General features: G+C 46.5%; 1 pseudogene; it reads right to left on the bottom strand.

The window, feature by feature from the left end:
• Positions 1 to 1,908: 1,908 nt before the first annotated feature.
• LOC135521333 (neuronal acetylcholine receptor subunit alpha-7-like) lies at positions 1,909 to 26,234 on the bottom strand (annotated as a pseudogene).
• Positions 26,235 to 26,335: the final 101 nt, after the last annotated feature.

The following is a 26,335-nucleotide window of genomic DNA, read 5'->3' as shown; positions in this document are numbered from 1 at the left end:
AGGGGTCGAATGACACAGGAAATAGTCACCACTGCTACGAGTTGACCATGCTTTCACTATGCGCGTTCACAGGGGAAGGACCTGCGTTCCACCGCTCATCTGAAGTCATTCTAATTCTCCGGTTGGAACGTTATTCAAAATGTATGTAACCAACATACTAAAGATCATTTGATATGTTTCTACTGACTGTTATGGAACCTTTGGACATTTCGTCACGTTATAGTGTACGCGCTTTCTGACTTTGTAATTGTTTACCAAACGCGCTAACCAAAGTAGCTAATTGGACATAAATAACGGACATTTTCTAACAAATCAAGCATTTATTGTGGACCTGGGATTCCTAGGACTGCATTCTGATGAAGTTCATCAAAGGTAAGGAAACATTTATCATGCATTTTCTGGTTTCTGTTGACTCCAACATGGCGGCTAATTTGGCTTCTGTTCTGAGCTCCGTCTCAGATTATTGCATGTGTTGCTTTTTCCGAAAACCTTTTTTCTAAATCTGACACAGCGGTTGCATTAAGCAGAGGTATATCTATAATTCCATGTGTATAACTTGTATTATCATCTACATTTATGATGACTATTTCTGTTGTAACAATGTGGCTATGCAAAATCACTGGATGTTTTTGGAACTAATGAATCTAATAAACCAATGTAAACTCAGATTTTTTATATAAATATGAACTTTATCAAACAAAACATGCATGTATTGTGTAACATGAAGTCCTATGAGTGTCATCTGAGGAAGATAATTCAAGGTTAGTAATTAATTTTCTTTATTTCTGCTTTTTGTGAATGCTATATTTCGCTGGAAAATGCCTGTGCTTATTGTGATTTGGTGGAGACTTAACATAATCGTTTGTAGTGTTTTCGCTGAAAAGCCTATTTGAAATCGGACACTTTGGTGGGATTAACAACAAGACTACATTTTAAAATGATATAAGACACATGTATGTTTTAGGAATTGTAATTATGAGATTTCTGTGGTTTCAATTTGGCGCCCTCTATTTTCACTGGTAGTTGTCATATCGATCCCGGTATTGGGATTGCAGCCATAACAAGTTCTAATGACCAATCAGTTAAAACTCTGTTTCTCTACCACTTGCGATGTCAGCACCCACCTCTACCCCCCCCCCCCTTTCTCCCCTCTACATCTCTCTGCATCTCTCTCTCGTCCTCTCCCTATCTCACAATGCATCACTCAATATCTCTGCCTCTGCCTCTCTCTCTCTCTGCCTATCTCTATCCCATATCGCTCTCTGCCTCTCTCTCTCTCTGCCTCTGTCTCTCTCTGTCTCTGCATCTCTCCCTCTCCTTCCCTTCCTCCACCTCTCCCTCTGCATCTCTCCCTCTCCTTCCTTCCCCCACCTCTCCCTCTGCATCTCTCCCTCTCCTTCCCTTCCTTCCTCCACCTCTCCCTCTGCATCTCTCCCTCTCCTCTCATTCCTCCACCTCTCCCTCTGCATCTCTCCCTCTCCTTCCCTTCCTCCACCTCTCCCTCTGCATCTCTCCCTCTCCTTCCCTTCCTTCCTCCACCTCTTCCTCTGCATCTCTCCCTCTCCTCTCCTTCCTCCACCTCTCCCTCTGCATCTCTCCCTCCTCCACCTCTCCCTCTGCATCTCTCCCTCTCCTCTCCTTCCTCCACCTCTCCCTCCTCCACCTCTCCTCTCCTCTCCTTCCTCCACCTCTCCTCTCCTTCCTCCACCTCTCCCTCTGCATCTCTCCCTCTCTTCTCCTTCCTCCACCTCTCCTCTCCTTCCTCCACCTCTCCTCTCCTTCCTCCACATCTCCTCTCCTCTCCTTCCTCCACCTCTCCTCTCCTTCCTCCACCTCTCCTCTCCTTCCTCCACCTCTCTCTCTGCGTCTTCGATCGGAGGGACACCGTCCAGAAAAGACATGAAAAAGTAGAAAATAAGATTATTTATTTTGAGATGCAAAACGTAGACTGACACCTATTGTAGTTCCTCCAGACAGTCTCTCAACAACCAGTTATGTTTTATTTATTAGTGTGTGTTCGTGTGTGTGTATGGTTCTTTTGTTTGAAGCCGTGCTGAGCTGAGCTGAAGCCACAGAACCTGGCACCAGCCCAATATGACTTCTGTCCCCTCTCTGTCCAGTTCCCATCATCACACATCACATTCATTAACACATGGCCAAAGGACAAAAACATCATCATCAGTGAAGGACTTGACACATAACTCCCTACATTAGCCAAACTGGGCATGGAGACCCGGAAAACAGAAGAAATGCACAGTAATTGCACAGAATTTAAATTCAATATCATAATGCAAATTCTAAATTATGGAATTCAAATACAATTTATGTTCCCACTGAAATTGCTCCATAGTCTCCCACTCCCTTTCTGGGGGGGGGGGGGGGGTGTATGGGGGCATGCTCCCCCGTGATGTTTGTGAAAAAATTTTTTAGGACTGTTAGATGGTCACTTCTGGTGACTTTTTAAGAGGACATTCTACAAAATGTCTCTTTAAAATAATTATAACCTGTAGCCCAACTGATGCAGCATAGCAGCTTTAAATAAGCTTAAGCATGGGTACGCTAATCTCCATTTACCCCAAATGAAAATCCCCAAAGACTCTGAATGCATCAAATGCAATAAATATGCGTTATAACTTGTTAATCTGATCTTAAAAGCGCATCTTGGCAGAAATGTGGATATATGTTGTTGTTTTTTTGAGTGGTGGCAACGATTTAGAAGCCGCGGGGCTCCTTCTCAGAAGAAGTCCTTGGAGGCGGCCTCTGCAAAGTTGGGTGCGGCCATGAGGATTGCAATGGTACAAATTATGTTGAACACACTGAACCCCACCAGACACAAACGGTCAATGACCACTGCTGCAAACTGCCACTTCTCCGCCACGCTCACCCTGCGGTCCTGCTCACGGAGACCCTCGGCCAGGAACCGCACCTCCACCAGCAGGGCCTGGAGCTGGGCCTCTGCTTCCCCAGCCTGGAACACGCTGGCCTGGGCATAGCAAGTACTTGCCCCAGCCCCATCCTCCACACAGCTGGAACCTGAGGATGAGGGGTCAGGGTCTGGAGATGTGGGGGGTTGTGGCAGGGGGCTACCCAACATTGTGGAGGAGGGTGGGTGGTGGTGGAGGATGCGGGTGTCAGAACCCCTTCTTTCTTCTCCTCCTCCTCCTCCTCCTCTTCCTCCTCTCCAGGTGACAGCAGGGTCAGGTTCAGGAGGACTCTGGAAGCCCATGTATGGCAGGTGTCCATTCGGCTGAGCGTGGGGGATGGAGGGGAGATTGGGGTGTAGGTTAAGAAGGGGCTGGGGATATCGATTTGGGTTAAGGTGGATATTAGGCTGGGGGTTTGGATTATAGTTGGGATAGGACTGGAGGGTAGGGTTGGAAGGTGGGTGTGGTAGGGGCTGGCTGAGCTGGCTTAGACTGGCCTGGAGAGAGGTGAGGCTTTGGGGAAGGTTAAGGGGGCTGGGGTGGTGGTGGTGGGGGGGGCAGAAGAGCAGGTCTTGGTCTGGGGGTTGGAGGGGCTGTGGTGGGGTGTAAGCTCACCCCACTCTTCTGGACACCTCATCCTCAGAAACCATGGAACCCACTGGAGTAGAACCAACTCAACCTGCGAGACACACACACAGTAAGTAAGTAAGTAAGTAAGTAAGTAAGTAAGTGGACCCAGTGACCTTCTGTGGCAGAACCAACTGAGAGAGGGAGAGGACACACACACGGAATACAATGCATTTTGAAAGTATTCAGACCCCTTTCCTTTTTCCACATTTTGTTATATTACAGCCTTATTCTAAATGGATTAAATAAACATTTTTCCTCATCAATCAAAACACCCCATAATGGGTGTATTTGGAGGGTGAATTAGTTAGGATGACATCTATGAGGGTGCCTGTGTTTACTGATTTGGGATTGTACCTGGTAGGTTCATTGATAATTTGTGTGAGATTGAGGGCATCAAGCTTAGTTTGTAGGATGGCCGGGGTGTTAAGCATGTCCCAGTTTAGGTAACCTAGTAGCACAAGCTCAGAAGATAGATGGGGGGAAATCAGTTCACATATAGTATCGAGGGCACAGCTGGAGGCAGAGGGAGGTCTATAGCAAGCGGCAACAGTGAGAGACTTGTTTCTGGAAAGGTGAATTTTTAGAAGTAGAAGCTCAAATTGTATGGGTACAGACTTAGCCTGCAGAGTTCTGTATTACTATCTATCTTCTCAGTAGATTGCAACACCGCCCCCTTTGGCAGTTCTTATCTTGGCGGAAAACGTTAGCGATGGAGATTTCAGGGTTTTCAGTGGTTTTCCTAAGCCAGGATTCAGATATGGCTAAGACATCTGGGTTGGCAGAGTGTGCTAAAGCAGTGAGTAAAACAAACTTAGGGAGTAGGCTTCTAATGTTAACATGCATGAAACCAAGGCTTTTACGGTTACAGAAGTCAACAAATGAGAGCACCTGGGGGGGGGGGAGTGGAACTAGGCACTGCAGGACCTGGCTTTACCTCCACATCACCAGAGGAACAGAGGAGAAGTAGGATAAGGGTATGGCTAAAGACTATACGAACTGGCCGTCTAGCACGTTCAGAACAGAGAGTAAAAGGAGCAGGTTTCTGGGCACGATAACATAGATTCAAGGCATAGTGTACAGACAAAGGTAAAGTAGGATGTGAGTACATTGGAGGTAAACCTAGGCATTGAGTAATGAAGAGAGAGATATAGTCTCTCGAGATGTTTAAACCAGGTGATGTCATCGCATATGTAGGAGGTGGAACAATATGGTTGGTTAAGGCATATTGAGCAGGGCTAGAGGCTCTACAGTGAAATAAGACAGTAATCACTAACCAGGACAGTAATGGACAAGGCATATTGATATTAGAGAGAGGCATGCGAAGCCAAGTGAACATATGGGTCCAGTGAGTGGTTGGGCTGGCTGGGGACACGGCGATTCAGACAGTTAGCAGGCTAACAAGCTATCCTTGATGAAAACCTGCTCCAGAGCGCTCAGGACCTCAGACTGGGGCAAAGGTTCGCCTTGCAACAGGACAATGACCCTAACCACACAGCCAAGGCAACACAGAAGTGGCTTCAGGACAGGTCTCTGAATGTCCTTGAGTGGCCCAGCCAGAGCACGGACTTGAACCCGATCGATCGAACATCTCTGGAGAGACCTGAAAATAGTTGTGCAGCGACACTCCACATCCAACCTAACAGAGCTTGAGAGGATCTGCAGAGAAGAATGAGAAGAATGAGAGAAACTCCACAAATACAGGTGTGCAAGCTTGTAGTGTCATACCCAAGAAGACCCAAGGCTATAATTGCTGATTAAGGTGCTTCAACAAAGTACTGAGTAAAGGGTCTGAATACTTATGTAAATGTCATATTTCATTTTTTATATATATACACTGCTCAAAAAAATAAAGGGAACACTAAAATAACACATCCTGGATCTGAATGAATGAAATATTCTTATTAAATACTTTTTTCTTTACATAGTTGAATGTGCTGACAACAAAATCACACAAAAAGTATCAATGGAAATCAAATTTATCAACCCATGGAGGTCTGGATTTGGAGTCACACTCAAAATTAAAGTGGAAAACCACACTACAGGCTGATCCAACTTTGATGTAATGTCCTTAAAACAAGTCAAAATGAGGCTCAGTGGTGTGTGTGGCCTCCACGTGCCTGTATGGCCTCCCTACAACGCCTGGGCAAGTTCCTGATGAGGTGGCGGATGGTCTCCTGAGGAATCTCCTCCCAGACCTGGACTAAAGCATCCGCCAACTCCTGGACAGTCTGTGGTGCAACGTGGAGTTGGTGGATGGAGCGAGACATGATGTCCCAGATGTGCTCAATTGGATTCAGGTCTGGGGAACGGGCGGGCCAGTCCATAGCATCAATGCCTTCCTCTTGCAGGAACTGCTGACACACTCCAGCCACATGAGGTCTAGCATTGTCTTGCATTAGGAGGAACCCAGGGCCAACCGCACCAGCATATGGTCTCACAAGGGGTCTGAGGATGTCATCTCGGTACCTAATGGCAGTCAGGCTACCTCTGGCGAGCACATGGGGGGCTGTGCTACCCCCCAAAGAAATGCCATCCCACACCATGACTGACCCACCGCCAAACCGGTTATGCTGGAGGATGTTGCAGGCAGCAGAATGTTCTCCACGGCGTCTCCAGACTCTGTCACGTCTGTCACATGTGCTCAGTGTGAACCTGCTTTCATCTGTGAAGAGCACAGGGCGCCAGTGGCGAATTTGCCAATCTTGGTGTTCTCTGGCAAATGCCAAACATCCTGAACGATGTTGGGCTGTAAGCACAACCCCCACCTGTGGACGTCGGGCCCTCATACCACCCTCATGGAGTCTGTTTCTGACCGTTTGAGCAGACACATGCACATTTGTGGCCTGTTGGAGGTCATTTTGCAGGGCTCTGGCAGTGCTCCTCCTTGCACAAAGGTGGAGGTAGTGGTCCTGCTGCTGGGTTGTTGCCCTCCTACGGCCTCCTCCACGTCTCCTGATGTACTGGCCTGTCTCCTGGTAGCGCCTCCATGCTCTGGACACTATGCTGACAGACACAGCAAACCTTCTTGATGTGCCATCCTGGATTAGCTTGCACTACCTGAGACACTTGTGTGGGTTGTAGACTCCGTCTCATGCTACCACTAGAGTGAAAGCACCGCCAGCATTCAAAAGTGACCAAAACATCAGCCAGGAAGCATAGGAACTGAGAAGTGGTCTGTGGTCCCCACCTGCAGAACCACTCCTTTATTGGGAGTGTCTTGCTAATTGCCTATAATTTCCACCTGTTGTCTATTCCATTTGCACAACAGCATGTGAAATGTATTGTCAATCAGTGCTGCTTCCTAAGTGGACAGTTTGATTTCACAGAAGTGTGATTGACTTGGAGTTACATTGTGTTGTTTAAGTGTTCCCTTTATTTTTTTTGAGCTGTGTATATATATATATACATTTGCAAACATTTCTAAAAACCTGTTTTTGCTTTGTCATTATGGGGTATTGTATGCAGATTGATGGGGAAAAAACAATTTAATCAATTTTAGAATAAGGCTGTAACGTAACAAAATGTGGAAAACGTAAGGGGGTCTGAATACTTTCCGAATGCACTGTAAAGTAAGTAGATAAGAGGAACCAGGTAATGTACTGCAGCAGAACAAACTGCACCTGATAGAAAAGGACAGGACACACACAAGGTGCAGACATTCACAGATATGAGAGGAACACACAGACAGTCACAGACACACGTCAGAATCAGTAGACAGACAGAGAGCCTCACCCATTGAGGCATGTCTCCACTGTTGGGGTCGTGGTGATGGTATTGAAGTACAACTACAGTCGCCACCACTGACATCCCTACGGTAACCATGGTACTCACAAAATACTGACCTAGGATGGAGACACAGTATTATAGTACACTTATACAGAGACACACACCAACACACACACACACATTCACTGACCTATCAGTGGTATGCAGTCTGAGGTAGCTGGCATAATCTCAGCCACAAGCAACATGAAGAAAGTCTGAGAGAGAAGAATTGTAATGCCTGGAGAGAGATGGGGAAAAGGATATTATTACACTGGGAAATACAACAATACTTATGGATAGTACAATTCTCCATCTCTCTGCCAACTCACCCCACCCATCCATCTCTCCCTCCATCTCGGTCCTTCCCCTCCACACTCTCCTTCTATCTCCCCATCTCTGTCCCTCTGCTACGCTCCCCACCCCTCTTCTCTCCCTCTATCACTGTCCCTCACCTCCCCACCCCTTCTTTCCCTCTATCACTGTCCCTCACCTCTCTGCCCCCCTTCTCTCCCTCCATCTCTGTCCCGCCCCTACCCACACCCCTTCTCTCCCTCTCTCTGTCCCTCCCCTACCCACACCTGTTCTCTCCCTCTATCTCTGTCCCTCCCGTACCCACACCCCTTCTCTCCCTCCATCTCTGTCCCTCCCCTACCCACACCCGTTCTCTATCGCTGTCCCTCCCCTACCCACACCCGTTCTCTATCTCTGTCCCTCCCCTACCCACACCCCTTCTCTCCCTCCATCTCTGTCCCTCCCCTACCCACACCCGTTCTCTCCCTCTATCTCTAGTCATACAGCAGGACCATTATCTCATCTCTAACACCTGATTTATTTTTCATCACTCTGAACTATCATTTCTTTCTCTTCTATCTTTCCCTTACACCTCATCATCTTCCCTTACACCTCATTATCTTCCCTTACACCTCATCATCTTCCCTCACACCTCATCATCTTCCCTTACACCTCATCATCTTCCCTTACACCTCATTATCTTCCCTTACACCTCATCATCTTCCCTCACACCTCATCATCTTCCCTTACACCTCATCATCTTCCCTTACACCTCATCATCTTCCCTTACACCTCATCATCTTCCCTATTTTCATCATATTTTACACTTTCCAGCGCCTCAGACTTCCCCTTTTCACCCCAACATCTCTCCTGTCTCCATCCCTTCTCCCTTTTATACTCCTCTTCTCCCTCCCCCTGTCCTACGCCTCTCCCTCTCTCTCTTCCTTCTCTCTCCTCCCCTCCCCTCCCCCTCTCCCTTTCCCTCCCCCTTTCCTCCTCCCCCTCTCCTCACCCAGACCGATCTTCTCCCCCGATTGGGCTGGCAGTAGAAACACCAGCAGTGTCAAGGAGGAGATGAGAACACAGGGGACGAGGAGGTTGAGAGCGTAGAATAGAGTTCTCCGTCGTAGGGTCACAACAAAGGTCACATCAGAGTAGGGCTCTGTACAGCACTCGTAAAATATCTCATGACGATCACCTGGTACACCTACAAGAGGGGGGTGGAGAGGAAAGAGGGAGTGAGAGATTAGAAAATAAGAGAGAGGAGAGAGCGATACAAGAGGGATGGAAAAGAAGAGAGGGAGGGTAAAGGAGGAGGGACAACCTGGGTCAGGGGCAGACAGAGCTCTCTCACCCAGCAGTTCCCACTCTCCATTGGACATGTATCCTGACAGGTCAGCCTCCTGCATCTGGAGGTCCAGCAGCCAGCCGTCAAACGTCCACGAGCCAAACTTCAGCTCACAGTGCTGGACGTCAAAGGGAAACCAACGCACGTCCACTTCACACGCACTGCTGAAAATACCTGGGACAGGAAGAGGGGGGAGGGGAGATGTGGGGGAGTGAGAGAAGGGAAAGGGGGAGAAAATAAAATAGAGATTGAGAGAGAAGTGCATTATCAGTAGGGGAGAGTGGGGTAAGTTGAGCCATTTGTTACATTCAGCATCAAAGGAAACATAGCATTCTTTCTAATAAAGATATCTACATGTATTTCAGGATGTTGTGTATCACTGGAAATAATCCGAATTAATATAAACCCTACAGTTTTGAAAACACAGCTTGTCCAAAAAAAGGCTTAACTTACCCCAAGGCCATTGGCCCGACTTACCCCAAGGCCATTGACACGACTTACCCCAAGGCCATTAACACGACTTACCCCAAAGCCATTGGCCCGACTTACCCCAAGGCCATTGGCCCGACTTACCCCAAGGCCATTGGCCCGACTTACCCCAAGGCCATTGGCTCGACTTACCCCAAGGCCATTGGCCCGACTTACCCCAAGGCCATTGGCTCGACTTACCCCAAGGCCATTGGCTCGACTTACCCCAAGGCCATTGACACGACTTACCCCAAAGCCATTGGCCCGACTTACCCCAAGGCCATTGACACGACTTCCCCCAAGGCCATTGACACGACTTACCCCAAAGCCATTGGCCCGACTTACCCCAAGGCCATTGACACGACTTACCCCAAGGCCATTGGCACGACTTACCCCAAGGCCATTGACACGACTTACCCCAAGGCCATTAACACGACTTACCCCAAAGCCATTGGCCCGACTTACCCCAAGGCCATTGGCCCGACTTACCCCAAGGCCATTGGCTCGACTTACCCCAAGGCCATTGGCCCGACTTACCCCAAGGCCATTGGCTCGACTTACCCCAAGGCCATTGGCTCGACTTACCCCAAGGCCATTGACACGACTTACCCCAAAGCCATTGGCCCGACTTACCCCAAGGCCATTGACACGACTTCCCCCAAGGCCATTGACACGACTTACCCCAAAGCCATTGGCCCGACTTACCCCAAGGCCATTGACACGACTTACCCCAAGGCCATTGGCACGACTTACCCCAAGGCCATTGGCTCGACTTACCCCAAGGCCATTGGCTCGACTTACCCCAAGGCCATTGGCTCGACTTACCCCAAGGCCATTGGCCCAACTACCCCAAGGCCATTGACACGACTTACCCCAAAGCCATTGGCCCGACTTACCCCAAGGCCATTGACACGACTTACCCCAAAGCCATTGGCCCGACTTACCCCAAGGCCATTGACACGACTTACCCCAAGGCCATTGGCCCGACTTACCCCAAGGCCATTGGCTCGACTTAACCCAAGGCCATTGGCTCGACTTAACCCAAGGCCATTGGCTCGACTTACCCCAAGGCCATTGGCCCGACTTATCCCAAGGCCATTGGCCCGACTTACCCCGAAGCCATTGGCCCGACTTACCCCGAGGCCATTGGCCCGACTTACCCCGAGGCCATTGGCCCGACTTACACCGAGGCCATTGGCTCGACTTACCCCGAGGCCATTGACACGACTTACCCTAAGGCCATTGGCTCGACTTACCCCAAGGCCATTGGCCCGACTACCCCGAGGCCATTGGCCCGACTACCCCGAGGCCATTGGCCCGACTACCCCGAGGCCATTGGCCCGACTACCCCGAGGCCATTGGCCCGACTACCCCGAGCCATTGGCCCGACTTACCCGAGGCCATCGGCTCGACTTACCCCGAGGCCATCGGCCCGACTTACCGAGGCCATCGGCCCGACTTACCCCGAGGCCATCGGCCCGACTTACCCCGAGGCCATCGGCCCGACTTTTCCCAAGGCCATAGGCCCGACTTTTCCCAAGGCCATAGGCCCGACTTTTCCCAAGGCCATTGGCCCGACTTTTCCCAAGGACATAGGCCCGACTTATCCCAAGGCCATTGGCCTGACTTACCCCAAGGCAAACATTTTGACTATATTTGCCCACACAGCTACCAAGGATGTACTTTCATGCTTGTTTTAGGACCTCATATTGAAGCTTATAGAGACCCCAACTGATGTATAGAACAATCTTTAAATTATCTACTTTGGTTTAGATATAAGCACCATGAAACATCTAACACAATATATTTGTTTGACTTGGTGCAAATACTTTTTTTTGACCTAACTTGCTTACCACTTTTTCCATGTTGTCATGACTCCTACCAAAGGTGTCTCCCCTGCCTGTTTGGGCGGCGCTCGGCGCTCGTCGTCGCCAGTCTACTAGCCGCCACCGATTCCTTTTTTCTTTTTGTCTTATTGGTTGCAACTGTTCCTTGTTTCGGTTCTTGATTTATGTCTATTTAAGCCTGTTAGGTCCGCCTAGGTTTGTGAAGGATTGTTACTCTGTTGGCTGTGGATGTGTTTTCGTGTTTGTTTTCTCCGGACTGTTTGGTCCTGTGTTTGGGCTGGTCTGTTTTGGTCCTGTGTTTGGGCTGGTCTGTTGGGTCCTGTGTTTGGGCTGGTCTGTTGGGTCCTGTGTTTGGGCTGGTCTGTTTTGGTCCTGTGTTTGGGCTGGTCTGTTTGGTCCTGTGTTTGGGCTGGTCTGTTTGGTCCTGTGTTTGGGCTGGTCTGTTTGGTCCTGTGTTTGGGCTGGTCTGTTTGGTCTTGTGTTTGGGCTGGTCTCTTTGGTCCTGTGTTTGAGCTGGTCTGTTTTATGCGCCCTGTATTTTGGCGTGACCGTTTTGTGCCGGAGAATAAATTACGATTTACCAAACCCTCTGCGCCTGACTCCAACCCACCACTCCTAGTAACCTCTGAAACGTAGGTACTTCCTTCCCAGACTCCTTGAAATGACCTCTTCCTAAATATTTGATCAAATTATAAATGTTGTGTATGATTTATTAGAAACCAGCGTGGCTCAACTTACCCCACTCTTCCCTATATCTATGTTAAACTAAAATGAGAGAGGGGAAGGTCAGGGAAGAATAAAAAGAGAGAAAGGTTGATCTATAGACTTACCTGGAGGTAGGTACTCACAGAATCCACTGGAGTTGACCAGCACATAGCTCTTAAAGGTGGCATCAAATTTATCATGGGCACTGAGAAGGACAAAAAAGAAAGATCACCAAGGTGTGTGTGTGTGTATGTGCGTGTACTTTAACTTAACCAGTTGCTTAATCAGCGTTATTCTCTGGGTTGAGTGAACTTCAAAATAGCATTGAAGTTGATTCAAATTAAAATATCAAGGCAACCAGCTGCCATAGGATTTCTAGTTCTCAACACTAAATTCTAGTTTGCTCAAAACCATGCCCATCTTTAACATATTTCCCAGCATGCTTTATTGCAGGATGATTTTCAGAATTGTTTGTTTTAATACCTGTGTTTTTGCATACATATTGTTTGGTTGATTAACCTTATGCTACACAAAGACAAAAGGCATTTTTCTAAACTAATCCAATCTATTAGTCTGGATATCTTCACTCTGGCTAGATTCTAATAGGAATTACACAACTTTGCAAGCCAGCAATTATGTGACTTGTAGGCTTGATGTGGCCTGTAAACCAGGAGTTTCAGATCACTGTGTCAGGGTGTAACTAGTGATGAGTATTTTTCGGGAAGCCAGATCTTTGGTGCCGTTCACCTAAATGAGCCGTTCATTTGGCTCCCAAACGGCTCTTTATTCAGTAGTGCATAAAAAAGTGTGAAACTGTTAAGGGAATTTTTATCTATAATGATTAATTATGTATACATTTCAATCAGGGTGTACTAATCAGAATACTATTATGTTACTGTATATGTACTAATCAGAATACTATTATGTTACTGTATATGTATGAATTTTCTTTCTTAGTACTGAATATAATGTGTGTGAATGAATCAAGGATTAGAACAATGACGGTCTGTTCCTTGGTAGGAATGAATTAACTAAATCTTCAGACTGGCTCGAATGCTTATCTACGTCGGAAAACCTTGGCTCAGCCGTAAATTATATTAAATTGGTAGGGAGACGATGTGGGAAGACATGAGATACTGCCTTTGTACCCGGGTGGGAGAAGAGTCGGGCTGGTACTGGAACTAATGACGTCATTTTCAGTTTATAACCTGTGGTAACCTGTATCGTGTTCTGTACTCTCGTGAATAAAGGCTGCTATTTGACTTTAAGACCGGGCGCTGTCCATCTCTATAAAATAAGGGTCATACAAATCCTTATGAATTGACAGTGTTTAATTTTAATTGGGAATTAAAACAGATGAATTAAATTCCTGCAACAGAAACATAAAAAATATAATATTTCTAATTTAAAGCCTAAAATGTTCCCTACCATTATGCAGATAGTGAACTGTGAGTTCAAATACATTTTAAATGACGAAATTAGATTGCTTGGCTCTCTCCTCACTACGTACTGTTCCTGCAGTGAGGAATGAATAGCTTCAGAGAATGGTTGTCTGGAGCTCATAAAGCAGTAGTAGCAGTGAGTCAAATGAACGCCTCATTCACAGATACAATATGGTTCCAGACGTTCATCAAAAAGATCTGATCAAAAAGAGCTGTTCATTTGCGAACAACTCATCACTAATATGTAACGTATTATAATGTAGCTCATAAAGCATTCACAACCTTTCACGTTGTCTAATGATTGGAGAATGCGTAATAGGGGGTTTATTCTCTCCACCCAAACATAAGAGCTTCTAAATAATACACGGGACGAGACCCGTAAAACAAGTGCACAATAACACGTAACATGGAAGCTGAAACAATAGCACAGGTACTCACAGGACTAAGGGACATGGTAACAATAACCATCAAGGACAATGGGGAACAGAGGGCACATATATAACATAATAATCAGGGGAAATGGGAACCAGGTGTGCGTAATGAGACAAGACAGTCCGGGGTTGGCGGTAATGAATCCACTTCAGTGACGTCTAGAAGGCTGGTGACATAGAACCCCGGAGCTGGTGAACGAAATGAGCAGCAGTACCGGGGTTGTTCCGTGACAGTACCCCCCCACCCCTCCCCTGACGCACTGCACCAGCAGCGGGATGACACCGGCCTCGGGGGCGACCACATGGACGCGGTGTGGATCGGTCAGGGCGCCGACAGTGAAAATCCCTGGTCAGTGAAGCGTTCAGGAAGTCCACTACAGGAACCCAGCACCACTCCTTTGGGCCATACTCCTCCCAGTCGATGAAGTACACCCGATGAGGTACTCCCTCGATCTCCAGAGAAGGAGGCGGGGCATTACTGGGTCCAGCCTCAGGCACCACTGGCCTGAGGAGAGACACATGAAAAGTTGGGTTAATGAGGTAATCAGTAGGGAATTGCAAATGGTACGTTACCTCATTAACCCTCCTCAGGACATTAAACGGCCCGACAAACCGCAGGCTCAGATTCCGGCAGGGCAGGCAGAGGGGCGGGTTCCGAGAGGAGAGCCAGACCCGGTCACCTGGAGAGAAGACAGGTGTCTCACTGTGGTGGCAATTGGCCTGTTCCTTGTGCCGATGCATGGCCCACTGGAGATGAGTGTGAGCAGTGTTCCAGGTCTCCTCAGCACGCCAAAACCACTTGTCCACTGCAGTCCTCGGTCTCGGATGCCAAGGCACCAGGGCCAGCTGATACCCCAACACGCAATGTAAAGGAATGAGGTTAGTGGAGGAGTGGCGAAGGGATTTCTGTGCGTACGCAGCCCAAGGTAGAAAACCCGCGCACTCCCCCAGCCGGTCCTGACAGTAACGCCTCATGAACCTGCTCACTTTCTGATTGACCCTCTCCAGCTGCCATTTAGCTTGAGGATGGTACCCAGAGGTGAGGCTGACCGTGACCCCCAGGTTCCATGAACGTTTTCCATAAATGTGAGGTGAACTGAGGGCCACGATCTGACACAATGTCCTCCGGGATCCCATAGTGCTGGAAGACGTGCGTTAAAAGACCCTCCATGGTTTGAATGGCCGACGGGATCCCAGGCAGAGGAGGCGACAAGCTTTGGAAAACCACAACAACAAGAACGGTGGTGTTCCCCTGGGAGGGGGGAGGTCAGTGACAAAGTCCACCGAGAGGTGAGACCAGGGTCATTGTGGAACCGGCAGGGGAAGGAGCTTTCCATAAGAGAGGTGTCTGGGTGTCTTTGACTGAGCACAGATGGAGCAGGAAGAGATGTAAACCCGTGCGTCCCTAGCCAAGATGGGCCACCAGTACTTCTCCGTCAGGCAGGCGATGGTATAGCTTATTCCAGGATGACCCGACACAGGCGCCGTGTGCGCCCAGGCAAAGAGGCGGTCCCACACAACCGTGGACATATAGGCGTGGTTCTCCAGGCACTGTGTAGGTGTGGGTTCCATGCGCAGGGCCTGCCGTATGTTGGTGTCCATGTCCCACACCACTGGCGCGATGATACAGGATGGTGGGATGATGGGTCTCCTCTCCCTGCCTCTCCACTGCATCATAGAGGCGAGACAGGGCGTCCGCCTTCACGTTCTTTGAGCCTTGCCCATAAGAAAGTGAGAATTGGAACCTGGCAAAGAATAGAGCCCACCTGGTCTGTCTCGGGTTTAGCCTCTTCGCTGCCCTAATGTACTCCAGATTGCGGTGGTCCGTCCACACCAGAAAATGGTGTTTGGACCCCTCCAGCCAGTGCCTCCACGCCTTCAGAGCCTCCTTGATCGCCCACAGCTCCCGGGCACCTACTTCGTAGTTCCTCCGGGCGGGGCTCAGCTGCTTGGAGTAGAAGGAGCAGGGCTGCAGGTTTGGAGGGGTTCCGGTGCGCTGGGACAGCACTGCCGCGACTCCTACTTCGGAGGCATCCACCTCGATGATGAAGGGACGTGAGGGGTCGGGATGTGCCAGCACGGGAGCAGTGGTGAAGTGTGCCTTCAGTGTCTCGAACACCCTCTCCGCTTCCGCCGTCCAATGAAGCCGCTGGGGACCTCCTCTCAGCAGGGAGGTAAGAGGCGCGACCATCATGCTGAAGCCCCGGAAATAGTTAGCGAACCCCAGGAATCACTGGACTGCTTTCCCAGAATTGGGGATGAGCTATGACCTGACTGCGCTGACGTGTTGCTCCTCCATCTCCACTCCCTCCGTGGATATGAGATAGCCAAAAAGGACAGGGACCGCTGGAAAAACAAACACTTCTCTTGTTTAACATATAGATTATGCTCCAACAGTCTTCCCAGCACAGACCTGACTACTGATACATGCTGGGCGCAGTCAGCAGAATAGACCAAAATGTTGTCTATATAAACCACTACGCCCCGTCCCAGCATGTCCCAAAACACTTTGTTAATAAAGACCTGGAAGACTGAAAGAGCATTAGACAGGCCAAAAGGCATTTCGAGATACTCATAATGGCCTGTGGTCGTGGAAAAGGCCGTTTTCCATTTGTCGTCTGTACGAATGTGAGGGGCTAGGGTATTCAGGGAATTTAATAGGAAAACATACTGGTTGAGATGACAGAAAAGGAGGGGAGATCTTACATCCTACCTGGGTTGGAGCAGGAGAATTCCCTGGCTTGTCACCTCCTCGTCTATTAGTGGATAGAGGGCAGGTCAGGGAGAAATGACCCCTTTCTCCACAATAGGATCAGAGGCCCAGATTCCTCCTTCTCCTACACTCTGCCTCAGGTAAACATGCAGAACCCACCTCCATCGGGTCTGGCCACGGCGCAGGTGTAGCCATGGGCTCCGGATTCCATGCAGGTCTTCGTCGGGACAGCTGGAGGTTGTCCAAATGAATCACCATGCTGTTGAGTGACAGGTTGTCATCACGGCAGGCTAACTCCATCTGTACCTCCTCCCGCAGTCCGCAGCGGAACACAGTAACCAGAGCCGACTTGTTCCATCCGGTGGAGGCCGCGATGGTCCGGAAATCCAGAGTGAAGTCTTTGATCCTGGCGTAATCGGAGTAGACGTTCATCCCATTTTCGGCCCTCCACGGGATGATCAAACACCGAGCGGAAGAGGGTGAAGCACTCATAGGACTCGACCTCGGGTCTGCCCGTTTCCCAGACCGCGGCACCCCAGTCCAGGGCCCATCCGGCCAGTGCCGAGATGACGGTGGCAACCCTGTCTCTCCCAGAAACATCCTCGGCGTAACGAGCGAGGTACAGGTCGCATTGCAGAAGGAATCCCTTGCATCTCGCTGGCGTGCTTTCAAATCGCTCCGAGAGGGACAGGAGAATTCCACGGACTGGCTCAGATGGGACGGAGGCTTGTAGTGGTGTGGGGGCTTGTGTCGGAACCGGTGCTGGAGACTGGAGGGACTGTACATTGCCCTCCAAACGCAGAATGGTTGCCAACACGCTGTCCATGTCTGGAGAGACAGTCCTTTTGATTCTGGACTGCCTCTACGATGGTTGACAGCTCGGTCGTTCCTGCTGTCTCCATTTCAGGGGTTGGTTATTCTGTCATGTTGTCTAATGATTGGAGACAGGCGCAATAATACATAATAGGGGTGTTATTCTCTCCATCCAAACAAAAGAGCGAGGTGGAAACCTCTAAATAATACAAGACCTGTAAAACAAGTGCACAATAACACGTATCATGGAAGCCAAAACAATAGCACAGGTACTCACAGGACCAAGTGATATGGTAACAATAACTGACAAGGACAATGGGGAACAGAGGGCACATATATAACATACTAATAAGGGGGAATTGGAACCAGGGGTGCGTAATGAGACAAGACAGTCCGGGGTTGGTGGTAATGATCCAGTTCAGTGAAGCCTAGAAGGCTGGTGATGTTGACCTACGGAGCTGGTGAACGAAATGAGCAGCAGTACCGGAGGGATCCGTGACACAACCCCTTGACTTTATCCACATTTTGTTGTGTTACAGCCTGAATTTAAAATGGATTACTTTGAGATTTTGTGTCACTGGACAACACTAAGTACCCCATAATGTGAAAGTTGAATTACGTTTTTTAGAAATGTTTTGAAATTAATTAAAAACAAAAAGCTGCATGTCTTGAGTCAATAAGTATTCAAAAAAAATTTGAAATATATATTGCTTGCTCTGTGTGCAATATTAGTGTTTAACATGGTTCTTTACCTAATCTCTGTACCCCACACATAATTATCTGTAAGGTCCCTCAGTCGAGAAGTGAATTTCAAACAGATTCAATCACAAAGACCAGGGATATTTTCCAATTCCTCGCAAAGAAGGGCACCTATTGGTAGAGACGTAACAAAAATCAGACATTGAATACCCCTTGGAGCATGGTGTTATTAATTACACTTTGGATGGTGTATCAATGCACCCAGTCACTACAAAGATACAGGTGTCCTTCCTAACTCAGTATATAGTACAACGCTCGTATGTAAAGCTCTTGCTATCTATCCTTTACAGTTGAGCAAACGATAAATCCTATTGCAGCTGGTTGCCTTGACATTTTAAGTTAAATAAACAAATACATTTTTAGAGAGAGAGAGAGACCCACACCTGTTGTACAGTAGTATATCAGGTATCCAGACCTGGTCAGTAGTGAAGCGAAGGGTTTTCACTCCAGGGTACTCTGACTGGTTCCACTGAAGGTAGTGGTCAAACCATTGCTATACAAATCCAGTCAATAAATTATTAAGGTTACAGGGGCTGGTTACACAGGCAGACCAATTCTGATATTTTTCCACTAATTGATAATTACATCAGATCTTTTCAGAGCAAAATACCAATTAGCGAAATAAATCAGAATTGGGCTGCCTGTCTAAACGCAGCCAGGAGGCCACACACACACACACACACACACAAGCGGGCATGGACACACATGCAGGGTCATCCTCACCATCTGAAGCCAGGCATTAGTGGTGAGAATCTGGTTTTTCTCATCCTGGAATAAGATGAAGACAGTTCAGTGTGTGTGTGTGTGTGTGTGTGTGTGTGTGTGTGTGTGTGTGTGTGTGTGTGTGTGTGTGTTTATGAAAGTGTAAGAGAACATGGTAGCGTACCACATTCATGACTTGTAAGAGAGTGTAGGAGAATCGGACAGTGAGTGGTAGAGAGTCGTTGGCAACAGGTCTCTCCATACGGTTATAGTCCCTCAGTAGCTCCCTCAATAGATTACGCTGGTGGGGACCCTGCTCAGATACTGAGAGAGGGGTGGGAGAAAGAGGGGAGGGGGATAAGGAGTAGAAAGGCGGGAAAGGATGAGGAGGGAGAGCGGGAGAGAGAGGGGGCAATGACGAGAGAGAAAGAATAAGAAGACAGAGGAGACAGAATGGACAGTTACAAAGAGACAGCTACATTCCTGCAGACAGAATGGACAGTTACAAAGAGACAACTACATTCCTGCAGACAGAATGGACAGTTACAAAGAGACAACTACATTCCTGCAGACAGAATGGACAGTTACAAAGAGACAACTACATTCCTGCAGACAGAATGGACAGTTACAAAGAGACAGCTACATTCCTGCAGACAGAATGGACAGTTACAAAGAGACAACTACATTCCTGCAGACAGAATGGACAGTTACAAAGAGACAACTACATTCCTGCAGACAGAATGGACAGTTACAAAGAGACAGCTACATTCCTGCAGACAGAATGGACAGTTACAAAGAGACAGCTACATTCCTGTAGACAGAATGGACAGTTACAAAGAGACAGCTACATTCCTGTAGACAGAATGGACAGTTACAAAGAGACAACTACATTCCTGCAGACAGAATGGACAGTTACAAAGAGACAACTACATTCCTGTAGACAGAATGGACCGTTACAAAGAGACAGCTACATTCCTGTAGACAGAATGGACAGTTACAAAGAGACAGCTACATTCCTGTAGACAGAATGGACAGTTACAAAGAGACAGCTACATTTCTGTAGACAGAATGGACAGTTACAAAAAGACAGCTACATTCCTGCAGACAGAATGGACAGTTACAAAGAGACAGCTACATTCCTGCAGACAGAATGGACAGTTACAAAGAGACAACTACATTCCTGTAGACAGAATGGACCGTTACAAAGAGACAGCTACATTCCTGTAGACAGAATGGACAGTTACAAAGAGACAACTACATTCCTGCAGACAGAATGGACAGTTACAAAGAGACAACTACATTCCTGTAGACAGAATGGACCGTTACAAAGAGACAGCTACATTCCTGTAGACAGAATGTACCTATAATTTATCATAGGTACACTTCAGCTATGACAGACAAAATGAGAAAAAAAATCCAGAAAATCACATTCTAGGATTTTTAATGAATTTATTTGCAAATTATGGTGGAAAATAAGTATTTGGTCAATAACAAAAGTTTATCTCAATACTTTGTCATTGCCAACAAAGGGTATATAACAGAGGTCAAATGTTTTCTGTAAGTCTTCACAAGGTTTTCACATACTGTTGCTGGTATTTTGGCCCATTCCTCCATGCAGATCTCCTCTAGAGCATTGATGTTTTGGGGCTGTTGCTGGGCAACACAGACTTTCAACTCCCTCCAAAGATTTTCTATGGGGTTGAGATCTGGAGACTGGCTAGGCCACTCCAGGACCTTAATGCTTCTTACGAAGCCACTCCTTCGTTGCCCGGGCGGTGTGTTTTGGATCATTGTCATGCTGAAAGACCCATCCACGTTTCATCTTCAATGCCCTTGCTGATGGAAGGAGGTTTTCCCTCAAAATCTCACGATACATGGCCCCATTCATTCTTTCCTTTACACTGATCAGTCGTCCTGGTCCCTTTGCAGAAAAACAGCCCCAAAGCATGCTGTTTCCACCCCCATGCTTCACAGTAGGTATGGTGTTCTTTGGATGCAACTCAGCATTCTTTGTCCTCCAAACACGACGAGTTGAGTTTTTACCACAAAGTTATATTTTGGTTTCATCTGACCATATGACATTCTCCCAATCTTCTTCTGGATCATCCAAACGTTCTCTAGCAAACTTCAGACGGGCCCTGACATGTACTGGCTTAAGCAGGGGGACACGTCTGGCACTTGTTACTTTGGTCCCAGCTCTCTGCAGGTCATTTACTAGGTCCCCCCGTGTGGTTCTGGGATTTTTGCTCACCGTTCTTGTGATCATTTTGACCCCACGGTGTGAGATCTTGCGTGGAGCCCCAGATCGAGGGAGATTATCAGTGGTCTTGTATGTCTTCCATTTCCTAATAATTGCTCCCACAGTTGATTTCTTCAAACCAAGCTGCTTACCTATTGCAGATTCGGTCTTCCCAGCCTGGTGCAGGTCTACAATTTTGTTTCTGGTGGCCTTTGACAGTTCTTTGGTCTTGGCCATAGTGGAGTTTGGAGTGTGACTGTTTGAGGTTGTGGACAGGTGTCTTTTATACTGATAACAAGTTCAAACGGGTGCCATTAATACAGGTAACGAGTGGAGGACAGAGGAGCCTCTTAAAGAAGAAGTTACAGGTCTGAGAGAGCCAGAAATCTTGCTTGTTTGTAGGTGACCATAAATTCATTAAAAATCCTACAATGTGATTTTCTGGAGAAAACAAAACTAATTTTGTCTGTCATAGTTGAAGTATACCTCTGATGAAAATTACAGGCCTCTCTCATCTTTTAAAGTGGGAGAACTTGCACAATTGGTGGCTGACTAAATACTTTTTTGCCCCACTGTGTGTGTGTGTGTGTGTGTGTGTGTGTGTGTGTGTGTGTGTGTGTGTGTGTGTGAGATATATATATATATATAGGCACACATAGTCGGAAGTTTACATACACCTAGGTTGGAGTCATTAAAACTTGTTTTTCAACCACTCCACAAATTTCTTGTTCATTAACAAACTATAGTTTTGGCAAGGCGGTTAGGACATCTACTTTGTGCATGACAATAGTAATTTTTCCAACAACTGTTTACAGACACATTATTTCACTTATAATTCACTGTATCACAATTCCAGTGAGTCAGAAGTTTACACACACGAAGTTGATGTAACAGGATTCGTCCTCCTCTGACGAGGAGTATGAGAGATCGGACCAATATGCAGAGTGGTACGTGTTCGTCATGTTTCAACGATCAAAATCACTGAACACGAAAATACAAAATAACAAATAGAAAGACAGAAATGAAAACTGAAACAGTTCCGTGTGTAACACACAGACACAGAAAACAATCACCCACCAAACACTGGTGGGAAAAGGCTACCTAAGTATGATTCTCAATCAGAGACAACTAAGGACACCTGCCTCTGATTGAGAACCATACCAGGCCAAACGCAAAATACAACATAGAAATTCAAACATAGACCGCCCACCCCAACTCACGCCCTGACCATACTAAAACAAAGACAAAACCAAGGAACTAAGGTCAGAACGTGACAGTTGACTGTGCCTTTAAACAGCTTGGAAAATTCCAGAAAATTCTGTCATGGCTTTAGAAGCTTCTGATTGGCTAATTGACATAATTTGAGTCAATTGGAGGTGTACCTGTGGATTCAAATTTCCAAATGCCTGAAGGTACCACGGTCATCTGTACAAACAATAGTACGCAAGTATTAACACCATGGGACCATGCAGCTGTCATACCGCTCAGGAAGGAAACGCGTTCGGTCTCCTAGAGATGAATGCACTTTGGTGCGAAAAGTGCAAATCAATCCCAAAACAACAGCAAAGGACCTTGTGAAGATGCTGGAGGTAGCAGGTACAAAAGTATATATATCCACAGTAAAACGAGACCTAAATCTGCATAACCTGAAAGGCCGCTCAGCAAGGAAGAAGCCACTGCTCCAAAACCGCCATAAAAAAGCCAGACTACGGTTTGCAACTACACATGGGGACAAAGATCATACTTTTTGGAGAATTGTCCTCTGGTCTGATGAAACAAAAATATATTTTCAACTTTCCAGTGCTGGTCCAGCCAGCCTTTCAGAAGCTGGGCCTTTACACAGCCTGTCCGCCTGCTCTGTGGTGTCCGCGTGGTCCTAAATCCAGCTGGCTTAAACCTCCAAACAGCCTATCCAACTTCTAAAAGGTGTCCGCATGGTCCTAAAGCACACAGAAGCTGTTTTTCGTATCACAGTGCAATGAGAAAACTGGGGGGAACAAAAATGCATTTTCAGAATGTGGGGGGGGGGTTTCATTACCCCTCTGTCCCCAAGAATGTGGGGGGTATCATTACCCCTCTGTCCCCAATGAAAGTTGCACCCCTGGAAAAATGAGAGAGAGAAATATATAGAAGAAGAGTATGATTGCACAGATAGAGATGAAGAATATCTAAAACGGGGAAGAGATGAGCTGTAGGAGAAGAAAATATGAATCCAGAAGGGAGTGAGAATAATCAAAACATAATGAGAAGAAAGACACCAAAAAAAGAAGAAATCATCTGAATGGAACGATTTCAAATCGTTTTAAACAAAGCTGCTTTGAAAATGAGTACAGAGATTTATAGATGACTGGAAGAGGCAGGGAGCGGGACATGAAAAGAGGGTGAAAGAGGAGAATCAAGAGGAGAGAGTGGAGAGAGGGAGAAAAAATTAGGCGAGAGAAGAAGAATGAGGAGAATCAAGAGGAGAGAGACTGAAGAGAGGGAGATAGTATCCAGACAGGCCCATTAATTGTTAAAGGTAGAGTCAGCAATATGACGTAGCTGAACAAAGTAAACAGCATAGTGGGTCAATTTCCGCAACAACTAAGAATGTTGGAGAGTGAGGCTAAACCCCTCTTTTGGTCCAGTGGCTACCACGTTGTAATAGCGTGCAGCGAACCTGTGCACAAAAGCAGATACTGTGTGTGGCTGTGTGAGAGCAAAGTCTTGCATCTTGCTCATCGTAACATCTGCGGTGCTGCTCGTGCAACATCATTCCGCTGACTCTATCTTTAAGGGGATTGACTAGTCTCTCTGTGGCCATTAAAACGTCTATTCCACACTGGAAATAGTGACGCATTATAAACTAAAACCCTCCACCCTTCTAGCAGCTCCATCGTGGACTCATTTCACTCATTCCTGTTTCACAACTGTATCAGACTTAATGTATCTGTGCAGTTGATGAAATTCGGAAGCAATGTCTAACTAAAAATCTAATCAAATTAAAGGTTATTGGTCACATACACATATTTAGCAGATGTTATTGCAGGTGTATTGCAGTAGTATCCAACAATTCACAACAATACACACAAATCTAAAAGTAAAAGAAAGGAATTAAGAAATATATAAATATATAGAACTAGTGAATGTAATATAGACCCACATAGAATCGAGTACAGTCTTTATAACAGCATGTTGCGTTTGTATGTAATATGCTATTATGTACCACAAAGCCTATAAACGGCCTTTGTGGATATTCATTTGTTGTGTTTTATTGCAGTGTATTGCATTGTATTACTCTAGTGAATATCACCCCACAGAAAGAGCATTCCAGGTGGTACCATATCAATATACAGTCACAAGATGGTACCATATCAATATGCAGTCACAAGATGGTACCATATCAATATACAGTCACAAGATGGTACCATATCAATATGCAGTCACAAGATGGTACCATATCAATATACAGTCACAAGATGGTACCATATCAATATACAGTCACAAGATGGTACCATATCAATATACAGTCACAAGATGGTACCATATCAATATACAGTCACAAGATGGTACCATATCAATATGCAGTCACAAGATGGTACCATATCAATATGCAGTCACAAGATGGTACCATATCAATATGCAGTCACAAGATGGTACCATATCAATATACAGTCACAAGATGGTACCATATCAATATGCAGTCACAAGATGGTACCATATCAATATACAGTCACAAGATGGTACCATATCAATATGCAGTCACAAGATGGTACCATATCAATATACAGTCACAAGATGGTACCATATCAATATACAGTCACAAGATGGTACCATATCAATATACAGTCACAAGATGGTACCATATCAATATACAGTCACAAGATGGTACCATATCAATATGCAGTCACAGGATGGTACCATATCAATATACAGTCACAAGATGGTACCATATCAATATGCAGTCACAGGATGGTACCATATCAATATACAGTCACAAGATGGTACCATATCAATATACAGTCACAAGATGGTACCATATCAATATACAGTCACAAGATGGTACCATATCAATATGCAGTCACAAGATGGTACCATATCAATATGCAGTCACAAGATGGTACCATATCAATATGCAGTCACAAGATGGTACCATATCAATATGCAGTCACAAGATGGTACCATATCAATATACAGTCACAAGATGGTACCATATCAATATGCAGTCACAAGATGGTACCATATCAATATGCAGTCACAAGATGGTACCATATCAATATACAGTCACAAGATGGTACCATATCAATATGCAGTCACAGGATGGTACCATATCAATATACAGTCACAAGATGGTACCATATCAATATACAGTCACAAGATGGTACCATATCAATATGCAGTCACAAGATGGTACCATATCAATATGCAGTCACAAGATGGTACCATATCAATATGCAGTCACAAGATGGTACCATATCAATATACAATCACAAGATGGTACCATATCAATATGCAGTCACAAGATGGTACCATATCAATATGCAGTCACAAGATGGTACCATATCAATATGCAGTCACAAGATGGTACCATATCAATATGCAGTCACAAGATGGTACCATATCAATATGCAGTCACAAGATGGTACCATATCAATATACAGTCACAAGATGGTACCATATCAATATGCAGTCACAAGATGGTACCATATCAATATGCAGTCACAAGATGGTACCATATCAATATGCAGTCACAAGATGTTAGCCATCTAAGACACTGCTGCTGGTGCAGAGAGGAACACATCAACCAATGATGGATTAAAACAGACAGGAGAGTTGGATTTTACAACTGTGATGAACAACATCCTAACCTGTAAGCTCTGTGATCATTCCTCTCCCTTGTCTCTCTTTATTCCTGCTCGTCTTCTCTCTTCCATCTCTGTTCATTTCCCTCTCCTCTCTTCTCTCTCTGCTATGCAGCTGGAACTGTGCGGTTGAGTTCTCATATATCAATGGACTTGCACATAGTGTACGTACACGTAGAAACACATACACAACACACATACACACACAGAGAGAGAGAGAACATGAAAGTCACTCACCGTGGAGCAGAGCTGAGAGTCCAAACAGACAGATAGCCACATATTGCCTCATGTTGCACTACTGAACATAGAGAGCAGAGAAAGAGATGGGGAACAACAGAGACGGAGAGAGAGAGAGGCAGGGTAGAGTGGAATAGAAAGGGAGGGAGGCAGGATGTGTCAGGAGGAGGGCAGGCAGCA

The sequence above is a fragment of the Oncorhynchus masou genome, chromosome 29 (assembly GCF_036934945.1).
Source record: "Oncorhynchus masou masou isolate Uvic2021 chromosome 29, UVic_Omas_1.1, whole genome shotgun sequence".
In the NCBI taxonomy this organism is placed as follows: domain Eukaryota; kingdom Metazoa; phylum Chordata; class Actinopteri; order Salmoniformes; family Salmonidae; genus Oncorhynchus; species Oncorhynchus masou.
The sequence above is the reverse complement of the archived record's forward strand: the minus strand, read 5'-3'. Positions and strand labels throughout refer to the sequence as shown.